Raw genomic sequence first — 12,500 nt, 5'->3', positions numbered from 1 at the left:
GAAGCGAGAATCGATAACTTAACTTATCATCCATCGTCTAATTAGGGAAGAAAGATGGATTCTGTCTGACTTTCTTGGGTTAGTGTTAGATAGGGACACTACTATTTCTTAACAATGAGATGAGGCAATCTATTAAGTAAAGTAAAAAAAACGAAACTTAACCCTCTTTTTTATTTTTTTTCTGTCAGACCAATCACTTCTTTAAAAGATTTTATACTAGACTTTTTTTCGATTTTTTTTTTTTTTTTCATATTTCCACTTCAAATATAAAAAGAAAATATATCGATTTTTTTTATAGAATTGTGATTAGAATATGAATATAAAAAAAAATAAAAAAATGATATAGAATGCTATAGAAAAAAATAAAAAATCTTATAAGCTAGTCATACCATTTGATTATATTGACAATTTAAAAAACTGATCATACTATGATCATAGTATGATGGCGGTTGAGCAAGTATGCCCCCATCGTCTAGTGGTTCAGGACTCTCTCTTTCAAGGAGGGGCAGCGGGGATTCGACTTCCCCTGGGGGTAGGGTACTACGAAAGGAAGTTGATCATGGATTATCCATAAAGTTCGAATAGATTCTTCCTGGGTCGATGCCCGAGCGGTTAATGGGGACGGACTGTAAATTCGTTGGCAATATGTCTACGCTGGTTCAAATCCAGCTCGGCCCAATAATTCGCTGTCTACATAACCTTTTTTGTTTTGCATAATTGACAGAGAAGGGTAAGAAAAAAAGTCAAATATCTGGGTATATTTCGACTTTACTTTTTTCTTTATTTCTTGTGGCTCGTTACTTTTTGTTTCCATAAAAAATTACAATAAAAAATAGATTATCAATCGATTTTAGAATAATGCAAGGATTACTAGTAATCGGCCTTGATATCACTTTAGTGATATCCATATAGATATCAATATATTACTGTGATTTCTTTGTTACAAAACACTAATTTGAATCTAAAATTGAAATGATTATGATGAAATCATAAGAAGGAATATGTAAGCTACCCGCTTATTTCCATGGGATTGTAGTTCAATTGGTCAGAGCACCGCCCTGTCAAGGCGGAAGCTGCGGGTTCGAGCCCCGTCAGTCCCGGCGGATTCAATTAAAAAAAAAAGACATAAACTCCCTTTTTGTTTCTGGGCAAGGGGATCAAATGGTTTCGTTATCTTTTTGTTTATTTTTCTTTTTCATCAAGCAAAAGAAAGGGGTATTTCTTTTGCACCAATTTAAAGACATATGTAAATTAGTATAATTATAATTATTGAGAGCATTCACCACTTCAAGAACGAGATACTGTATGGGTTTCCTCTTTTGTCAATTAATCTCCCATTAACTCGTGTAGGAAAATAAAATAGGATAGCGTATAATACGTTTGCCAAGAGTACCTATATATACTTTTGTTTCTATGAAGTCAAGGAAGTGAAAATAGTTCGAATCCACCCAAGTAAAGAGGATGTTTCAAAAAAAAGATCAAATTAGTCTTCCCTAATGAATATGCTCTTTTTAAAGATTAGAGTCGATGTCGAAGAAAAACTCGTAAGAAAATTTAATATAGTTAATTTTTTGGAATATTTCGTTTTTTTTTTTCGGGACTTCTTTATCACATTTCCTTTGTTTTACAAAAAGATCATAGACCCTTACAAAAACAAAATTTTGAAAATTTCAAATTGAAATTTCGTACTTGTTTCTCTATTTGATTTCTATTGTTTATTTAAGGTTCTTTAGAACTCTTTTTATAAACAATCGAAGTATAAAAGGTTTTTTATTATTTCATCAGATGATTGTACAAGGAAAGTACTAGGTTGTAGAAAAGAAAGCGGTGAAAAAGAATCATAAATAAATAGTTTTTTATTGGATCAGGAATCTCATTATGTATTCGGTGTGGATAAAAGATCTTCCTATGTTATACTATTAAATTCTTGACGATGAATCGATTTTATAGCTCCGATATTGTTATTCATGATTTCTTTCATTCGATATCATCGAAATCTAATTCATCTGAGTGAGTTTACAAGCGAAAGATTTCTCATCTCTATGGGATTAAATCCCGAGATATTCCAAAGAAAAAAAATAAATAATAAACGATTTAATTATGGAAGTCAATATTCTTGCATTTATTGCTACTGCACTCTTCATTCTCGTTCCTACTGCTTTTTTGCTTATAATTTACGTAAAAACGGTTAGTCAAAATAATTAATTGAATACAATTTGACTATCAATGACAAAAAAGGATGTCAATTTCTCGTTTAAATGAAAGGAATGCATTAGATTCAGTAGTATCCTAAGGGGCCCGCAGATAAAGAGATCCTTTCATTACTACCATCTTTCTCACCTACTAGCCATTATATAAATAAAGATACAAGTGAAATAATATCTAATATAAAGGAATCCACCCATATCTCTTTTCTTTATAAATGTAAATATAAATAAATAGAGATATGAAATCTATGTACATACTTCTCAATTTCATTGGTTTGTTTGATCCATTTAATACGGATAATCCGAATTCGATGGAAACCTCTTGAGATTTCGAAAGGGGGTTATCCCATGAATGGTTAACGGTATAAACTCTGATATCAAAAAATAAAATGAGATAAAAAAAACATAAATCCAATTTCTAAAAAAGATCTTAAAAAAAATTGCCGGCCGGTCTAGAAAACTAAAAAATTGATACAGGTTGATAGAGTTTGATTATTATCGCAATTAGGAGTACTTCTAGAGTCCACTTCTTCCCCACACTACGAGAGAGAGGGAAAATGTAAAAACTACCATTAAACCAGCCCATGCGAGACTTACTATATCCATGTGAATTCTGTCCCCTATGAATAGGAAGAAACTTTTCCATTATTGTTCACTAATAATAGTGAAATCACTGGTGCAGAGTCAAAAAAAGGGAGAGATATTGGTCACCATTGATGAACTACTCCAAAAAATCCACTTATCTTATACTGAGTTATTCTTAATTATAGAATTTCTAGTAGAATCGACAAGATGTAAACACAAGTAAACAGATACTTTCGAAGTATCCAAAAAATCTGACTCATATGTAGAAAGAATAATCTTTCTTTCTTTTCGTTTATCGTTTTTTATTTTTATTGAAGTAAAACGAAAGGCAATTCTTCATCTAATCTAATATTGATTGAATGTCTGAGCATTCCGACACTTTCATTGGTCTATATCCAAAGTATCTTAGATCCTTTCCAAACTATTATTTAATCCCTCTCTGCCTATCCAATCTAATGGATTTCCCTCCACTCGTTTTAGTTTTCCTCTAATCTGATAGGTAAAACTTTAGGTTAGAGAATAGAACCTCGAGAGCCAGGGGCTTAGAATCACGAAAAGAAAGTATCAAGAGTCTTTCCTACGTTTGTTATAGTTTTATAACAGGAGATTTCAAGTCTCCTGTTGAGGCGGCACCCGGATTTGAACTGGGGAAAAAGGATTTGCAGTCCCCCGCCTTACCACTCGGCCATGCGCCAAAATGATTTGTACTAGATTCAAATTTTCTCTTGTTTTTTTTTCAACTCCGAAAAAATATAGATTTTCAGTCACAAAATATAGAATCTAGTACAAATCAGAACCATTAACTATTGACTGTAAATTCATGACCTTTTTTGAATTCAAATTTACATTTTTATTTCTAATAATATAAGATAAGAAAATCATTAGAAATAGATTATAACTAATCTATTTTGAGTTTTTTCAATTAAAAAGAAATCTTCTTCCATTTGAATTATAACACTAATAATGAGTATATGTAAACCCAGAATCAGAACATACGTTACCTTGTATAGCTCTATAATGGGGTATTTTATCTCTAGGGATGCTTTTGAGGAGTAATTCTCAATAAATTTTGTATTGAAATTTTTCATTGAATACATTGAAAAAAATTTTAATTTTTGGTAGAGCACAGCATGTGCTGTTCCAAATAGAACTGTACCACAATAAAAGAAGAAAAAAGAGACATATATATATACCTGTGCATTCTTTTTTATTTTAATAATAATTAAAATTAATAATAAAAAAAACATACGTTTTCTTACCTACTTCAATTCAATGATATTCTAAATATTCTATTCAAAATAGGTAAAAATCCATCTTTTTTCTGCAACTATTTTTGAACAATGAAATACAAATACATGAAAAAGTAAGTGTTTAAAAAAAAGTTTTCTATTTCTTATATGTTATCTGCTCGAACAGATCCTATCATGAATACCGTTTTTTATGGTATGCGATCGAATTGGAATATGTAATATCATAGGTGAAAATGAAATTACTTTTTTCTAGTCGTTACAAAACTCCATAAGTTCCAGCGGTATTTCTAAATTCTGTTCCATTCGGATCTCTTTCTTAAAAAAAATTCCAATTGAATCTAGTCTCCGTTCATACGGATTCATACATTCCATATATCTTGGAGTTGGATAAAATTTCATGTGATTCAGTAAACAGATAGAAATTCCATTATTGCTAGATCGAATTCTATCTATATGATTCGGTGAAGAATGAGATATGGGATTTTTAAAATAAACGGATAAATGATAAATTCAAAAAAGATGCTCGGGGATGAAAAGAGGGAACATCTACAATACCCGGATTTAATCAGATACAATTTGAAGGTTTTATCGGTTTATTGATCAGGGTTTAATAGAAGAACTTTCGCATTTCCAAAAATGAAGATATAGATCACGAAATGATTTCAATATTTGTGGAAACATATCAATTGGTAGAACCTCTGATAAAAGAACGAGATGCTGTCTATGAATTACTTACATATTCTTCTGAATTATATGTATCCGCGGGATTAATTTGGAAAACCAATAGGAATATGCAAGAACAAAGAATTTTTATTGGAAACATTCCTTTAATGATTCCCTTGGAACTTCTATAGTAAACGGAATATACCGAGTTGTGATCAATCAAATATTACAAGTCCTGGTATCTATTACCAGTCAGAATTGGATCATAACGGGATTTCGGTCTATACCGGCACCATAATATCAGATTGGGGGGGCAGGCTAGAATTAGAGATTGATAAAAAAGCAAGAATATGGGCTCGTGTGAGTAGGAAACAGAAATATCTATTCTAGTTCTATCATCAGCTATGGGTTCGAATCTAAGAGAAATTCTAGAGAATGTTTGCTACCCTGAAATTTTCTTATTTCTTAACCGATAAGGAGAAAAAAAAATTGGGTCAAAAGAAAATGCTATTTTGGAGTTTTATCAACAATTTCTTGTGTAGGTGGGGATCCTACAAGAGATGCTTACTTATAAATCTGATCATATTAGAGCTCGCCAAGAAGTACTTGGTACCACTATCATTGGAGGAACAATACCTAAACCAGAAGATGCTCCAGAATCTTTTCGATTACTTGTTCGAGAACTACGATCTTTGGCTCTGGAACTGAATCATTTCCTTGTATCTGAGAAGAATTTCCAGATTAATAGGAAGGAAGTTTAATCGGAATGAATCACAAAATTTCTTATATGATCGATCGGTTATAACCATCAACAACTCCGAATTGGATTAGTTTCTCCTCAGCAAATAAGTGCTTGGGCCACTAAAAAAATACCTAATGGAGAGATAGTTGGAGAGGTGACAAAAACCCTATACTTTTCATTACAAAACCAATAAACCGGAAAAAGATGGATTATTTTGTGAAAGGATTTTTGGGCCTATAAAGAGTGGAATTTGCGCTGTGGAAATTATCGAGTGATCGGAGATGAAAAAGAAGACTCGCAATTTTGTGAACAATGTGGAGTTGAATTTGTTGATTCTCGGATACGAAGATATCAAATGGGATACATAAAACTGACATGTCCTGTAACTCATGTATGGTATTTGAAACGTCTTCCTAGTTATATTGCGAATCTTTTAGATAAACCTCTTAAAGAATTAGAAGGTCTAGTATACTGCGATGTGTGATTTGATCGAAATTTTTATTTTTAAGAATGATAAACTCTCATCCCCTTCAATCAATTTGGGATGCCCTCGATCTGACATGTCTCTTGAAAAGAGTAACATGAAGCTCAGACTTGTGGGTGTATTCAATACTCCCAAATAACAAGGGCGATTGGTCTATGGTCGATTCAGTAAAAAAAAAGTACTTCAAATTGATAGTCGTACCTCGTGAAAAGAAGACCTTTTTTTTGTCGAATTAAGCATTCCCTTATCTTTCTAAACGAAAAGAAATTTGGTTTTTTATATTGAAGTAAACAAATATGTCATGGTTGGAGAAGTCTATACATCGCATATAAGCTTTAAGAATATTGTGGCATAACCATCGAGGTAACGCAGGACCTAAAAGATCGAATGGAACAATACATAGACAAATAAATCCCGTATGAATTCTAAGGCATTCCTTTCACTAAGGTAAAAGTATTCCGGCATTCGAAGGGAAGTAGACTACTCAAGAATTTGACATTTTTTTCTGTCGTAATTTTGAATTCACTAAAGAATCTAAATAGAAATCAAAGAAGAATTAATTGAATCAATGAAATGGTGGTTGGTTTGCACTGAGAACTTGAGTAAGGCGTAGATTCTTTTTGGGTTTCACTTGATTTTATAAAATACAATTGGAAAGTGCGACCCCTTTCTTTATCTTTATTTGATATAACTACTTGAGCCGGATGAGAGGAAATTCATGTCCGGTTTTGAGGGGGGGAGATCATATAGTGGACCCTATCCCAATTTTTCTTTTGCTAGGCCCATAACGAAAAAACCTACTTTCTACGATTACGAGGTTCATTTGAATATGAAATTCAATCCTCTGGAAATACAGCATCCCACTTTTTTTACTACTCAAGGTTTCGATATTTTAGAAATCGAGAAATTTCTACTGGGGCGGGTGCTATCCGAGAACAATTAGCCGATTTAGATTTGCGAATTATTATAGAAAATTCGTTGGTAGAATGGAAACAATTAGGAGAAGAAGGTCCCACGGGGAATGAATGGGAAGATCGAAAAATTGTAAGAAGAAAAGATTTTTTAGTTAGACGTATGGAATTAGCTAAGCATTTTATTCGAACAAATATAGAACCGGAATGGATGATTTTATGTCTCTTACCGGTTTCTGCCTCCCGAGTTGAGACCCATCATTCAGATAGAAGGGGGTAAACTGATGAGTTCAGATATTAATGAACTCTATAGAAGAGTTATCTATCGGAACAATACTCTTACTGATCTATTAACAACAAGTAGATCTACACCAGGGGAATTAGTAATGTGTCAGGAAAATTGGTACAAGAAGCCGTGGATACACTTCTTGATAATGGAATCCGTGGACAACCCATGAGGGATGGTCATAATAAGGTTTACAAGTCATTTTCAGATGTAATTGAAGGAAAAGAGGGAAGATTTCGCGAGACTCTGCTTGGCAAACGGGTCGATTATTCGGGGCGTTCGGTGATTGTCGTTGGACCCTCACTTTCATTACATCGCTGTGGATTGCCTCGCGAAATAGCAATAGAGCTTCCAGACATTTGTAATTCGTGGTCTAATTAGACAACATCTGGCTTCGAACATAGGAGTTGCTAAGAGTCAAATTCGTGAAAAAAAGCCGATTGTCTGGGAAATCCTTCAAGAAGTTATGCAGGGGCATCCCGTATTACTGAATAGAGCACCTACTCTACATAGATTAGGCATACAGTCATTCCAACCCATTTTAGTGGAAGGACGCACTATTTGTTTACATCCATTAGTTTGTAAGGGGTTCAATGCAGACTTTGATGGGGATCAAATGGCTGTTCATGTGCCTTTATCTTTAGAAGCTCAAGCAGAGGCTCGTTTACTTATGTTTTCTCATATGAATCTCTTATCTCCAGCTATTGGAGATCCCATTTCTGTACCGACTCAAGATATGCTGATTGGACTCTATGTATTAACGAGCGGCACTCGTCGAGGTATTTGTGCAAACAGATATAATCCATGTAATCGAAAAAACTATCAAAATGAAAGAATTTACGAAACAAACTATAAGTATATGAAAGAACCTTTTTTTGCAATTCCTATGATGCAATGGAGCTTATCGGCAGAAAAGAATCAATTTAGATAGTCCTTTTGGCTTCGGTGGCAATTAGATCAACGCGTTATTGCTTCAAAAGAAGTTCCTATCGAAGTTCACTATGAATCTTTTGGTAACTATCATGAGATTTATGCACACTATCTGATAGTAAGAAGTGTAAAAAAACAAACTTTTTGTATATATATTCGAACCACAGTTGGTCATATTTCTTTTATCGAGAATCGAGGAAGCTATACAAGGTTTTTCTCAAGCTTGTTCATATGATACCTAATATATGGTATTCATAAAAAAAGAATTATAGGACACCCGTGTGAATTCGGACCTCTCCGAGTCAACTCGGACATAGTTCCTGACCTAAAAAATCAAGATCGAGAAAAGGAAGTTTTGCAATCATTGACTCAAACTCATTGTCGAATCCCATTCAGCAGAATATGGAGGTACTTATGGCGGAACGGGCCAATCTGGTATTTCACAATAAAGTGATAGATGGAACTGCTATTAAACGACTTATTAGCCGATTAATAGATCACTTCGGGATGGCATATACATCACACATCCTAGATCAAGTAAAGACTCTGGGTTTCCAGCAAGCAACTGCTACATCCATTTCATTAGGAATTGATGATCTTTTAACGATACCTTCTAAGGGCTGGCTTGTCCAAGATGCTGAACAACAAAGTTTGATTTTGGAAAAAACACCATCATTATGGGAATGTACATGCGGTAGAAAAATTACGCCAATCTATTGAGATATGGTATGCTACAAGTGAATATTTGCGACAGGAAATGAATCCTAATTTTAGGATGACGGACCCTTTCAATCCAGTCCATATGATGTCTTTTTCGGGAGCTAGAGGAAATGCATCTCAAGTACATCAATTAGTAGGTATGAGAGGATTAATGTCGGATCCCCAAGGACAAATGATTGATTTACCTATTCAAAGCAATTTACGCGAAGGACTGTCTTTAACAGAATATATTATTTCTTGCTATGGAGCCCGTAAAGGAGTTGTAGATACTGCGGTCCGCACATCAGATGCTGGATATCTTACGCGTCGACTTGTTGAAGTAGTTCAACATATTGTTGTACGTCGAACGGATTGTGGCACTATCCGAGGGATTTCTGTGAGTCCTCGAAATAAAAGTCGGATGATGTCAGAAAGAATTTTTATCCAAACATTAATTGGTCGTGTCTTAGCAGACGATATATATATAGGTTCCCGATGTGTCGCCTTTCGAAATCAAGATCTTGGGATTGGACTTGTCAATCGATTCATAACCTTTGGAACACAATCAATATCTATTCGAACTCCCTTTACTTGTCGGAGTACATCTTGGATCTGTCGATTATGTTATGGCCGGAGTCCCACTCATGGTGACCTAGTTGAATTGGGGGAAGCTGTAGGTATTATTGCGGGTCAATCTATTGGCGAACCGGGGACTCAACTAACATTAAGAACTTTTCATACCGGTGGAGTATTTACAGGAGGTACTGCCGAACATGTACGAGCCCCTTATAATGGAAAAATCAAATTTAATGAGGATTTGGTTCATCCTACACGTACACGTCACGGGCATCCTGCCTTTCTATGTTATATAGACTTGTCTGTAATTATTGAGAGCGAAGATATTATACATAGCGTGACTATTCCACCAAAAAGTTTTCTTTTAGTTCATTCAAATGATCAATATGTGGAATCAGAACAAGTGATTGCTGAGATTCGCGAGGGAACATCCACTTTTCATTTTAAGAGAGGGTTAGAAAATATATTTATTCTGACTCCGAGGCGAAATGCATTGGAGTACTGATGTATCCCATGCACCCGAATTTACATATAGTAATGTCCATCTTTTACCAAAAACAAGTCATTTATGGATATTATCAGGAGGTTTTGTGGATCTAGTCTAATTTCTTTTTTCGATCCACAAAGATCAAGATCAAATGAACATACCCTTTCTTTCCGTCGAAAGAAAATCTATTTCTAGCCTCTCAGTGAATAATGATCAAGTGAGCAAAAATTTTTCAGTTCAGATTTTTCTGATAAAAAAAAATCTGGGATTCCCAATTATTCAGAATTGAATGGAATCGTAGGTACTAGTCATTATAATTTCATATATTCTTGCTATTTTCATGAGAATTCGGATTTATTAGCAAAAAGGCGAAGAAATAGATTTCTCATTCCATTCCAATCGATTCAAGAGCAAGCGAAAGAGTTCATACCACATTCAGGTATCTCGATTGAAATACCATAAATGGTATTTTCGTAGAGAAACAGTATTTTTGCTTTTTTTGATGATCCTAGATACAGAAGAAAGAGTTCCGGAATTCTTAAATATGGAACTCTAAGGCGGACTCAATCGTCCAAAAAGAGGATATGATTGAGTATCGAGGAGTCCCAAAATTAAGACAAAATACGAAATGAAAGTAGATCGCTTTTTTTCATTCCTGAGGAAGGTCATATTTTACCCGAATCTCCGCCATAATGGTACAGAACTATAGTATCATTGGAGTCGATACACGAATCACTTTAAATATAAGAAGCCAAGTCGGCGGGTTGATCCGAGTGGAGAGAAAAAAAAAAAGGATTGAACTCAAAATCTTTTCGGGGGATATCCATTTTCCGGACAAGACAGATAAGATATCCCGACATAGTGGCATCTTGATACCGCCAGGAAGGGGAAAAACAAACTCTAAAGAATCAAAAAATTTAAAAATTGGATTTATGCCCAACGGATCACACCAACCAAGAAAAAGTTTTTGTTTTGGTGCGGCCCGTAGCTACCTATGAGATAATGGACAGTATAAATTTAGCAACACTCTTCCCACAAGATCTCTTTCGGGAAAAGGATAATATTAACTTCGAGTTTTCAACTATATCCTTTATGGAAATGGTAAACCAACTCGAGGAATTTCTGACACAAGTATTCAATTGGTTGCACTTGTTTAGTCTTGAATTGGGACAAGACACAAAATTCTTCCCTCGAGGAGGTCCGCGCTTTCGTTGTTGAAGTAAGTACAAAGGGTTTGATTCGAGATTCATAAGAATTGGCTTAGTGAAATCCCCTATTTCGTATATAAGAAAAAGAAATAATCCGCCGGATTCGGGATTGATATCTGCAGATTTCCGTGAATCCGTTTTATTCGCCTTCTCTCCCAAGGCTGGCATTCTTCAACACGCTTAGACAAAAATCATGGAACTATTCGTATGTTCAGAAATAAGGAATCCCAATCTTTGTTAATTTATATCATCTCTAATTGTTTTAGAATCGGTCCATTTAATCATGTAAAATATCACAATGTTATAATAAACCAATCAATAAAAAAAACAACCTCTAATTACATTCAAAATTCGTCGGGCCCCTAGGAACAGCCATTCAAATTTCGATTTTTATTCATTTTTGCCTTTACTAACTTATAATCAGATCTCTGTAATCAAATATTTGCAAATTGATAACTTCAAATAACTTCAAATCATATTTTTGAGAAAAAAAAAACTGCGGTAACGAATCTTGGAAGATGAAATGAAGAATTTTAATCTAGATCCATACATAACCCTTGTTTTGAATCAATTCAAATTGAATTGGTATTTTTTCATAAAAATTATAATAATTATTATTGTGAGGAAACGTCCACAATAATAAGTCTTGGACAATTTTTTTTGTGAAAATCTATTGGATAGCAAAAAAAGAACCATACCTAAACTCGGGGTCAGTTTTAATTTGTTCAAAGGGATTCTGTATAATAAGATCCGCTAAAGCCCTATTTGGCTACTCGGGAGCAAAAGTTCACGGGATTATAGAGAAATTCTTTACGAAGGTGGGATACATTAGTTACATTTATTATATGAAAAATCGAGATCCGGTGATATAACCCAAGGTTTCAAAAGTAGAACAGGTGTTAGAAGTCCGCTCGATTGATTCAATATCACTGAACTTAGAAAAGCGGATTAGGGGTTGGAACAGGTGTATAACAAGAATTCTTGGAATTCCTTGGGGATTCTTGATTGGTGCTGAGCTAACTATAGTGCAAAGTCGTATTTCTTTGGTTCATAAGATTCACAAGGTTTATTCGATCCCAGGGGGTGCAGATTCATAATGGCATATCGAAATTATTGTACGTCAAATAACATCAGACGTTTTGGTTCAGGAAGAGGGAATGTATATGTTTTTTTACCTGGAGAATTGATTGGATTGTTACGAGCAGAACGCAGGGCGTGCTTTAGAAGAAGCAATCTGTTATCGCAGCCGTTTTATTAGGAATAACTCGAAGCCTCTTTGAATACTCAAAGTTTTATATCCGAAGCAAGTTTTCAAGAAAACTGCAGAGTTTTAGCAAAAGCTGCTCTTGGGGTCGTATCGATTGGTTGAAAGGCCTGAAATAAAATGTTGTTCTAGGGGGTGTGATCCCCGCCGGGAAACGGGTTCAACAAAGGATTGGTGCATTGTTCACCGGCAACATACCATCTCTTTT

The sequence above is a fragment of the Brassica napus genome, unplaced genomic scaffold (genome assembly GCF_020379485.1).
Source record: "Brassica napus cultivar Da-Ae unplaced genomic scaffold, Da-Ae ScsIHWf_2672;HRSCAF=3430, whole genome shotgun sequence".
Taxonomy (NCBI): Eukaryota; Viridiplantae; Streptophyta; class Magnoliopsida; order Brassicales; family Brassicaceae; genus Brassica; species Brassica napus.
This window is presented reverse-complemented; position numbering follows the sequence as displayed.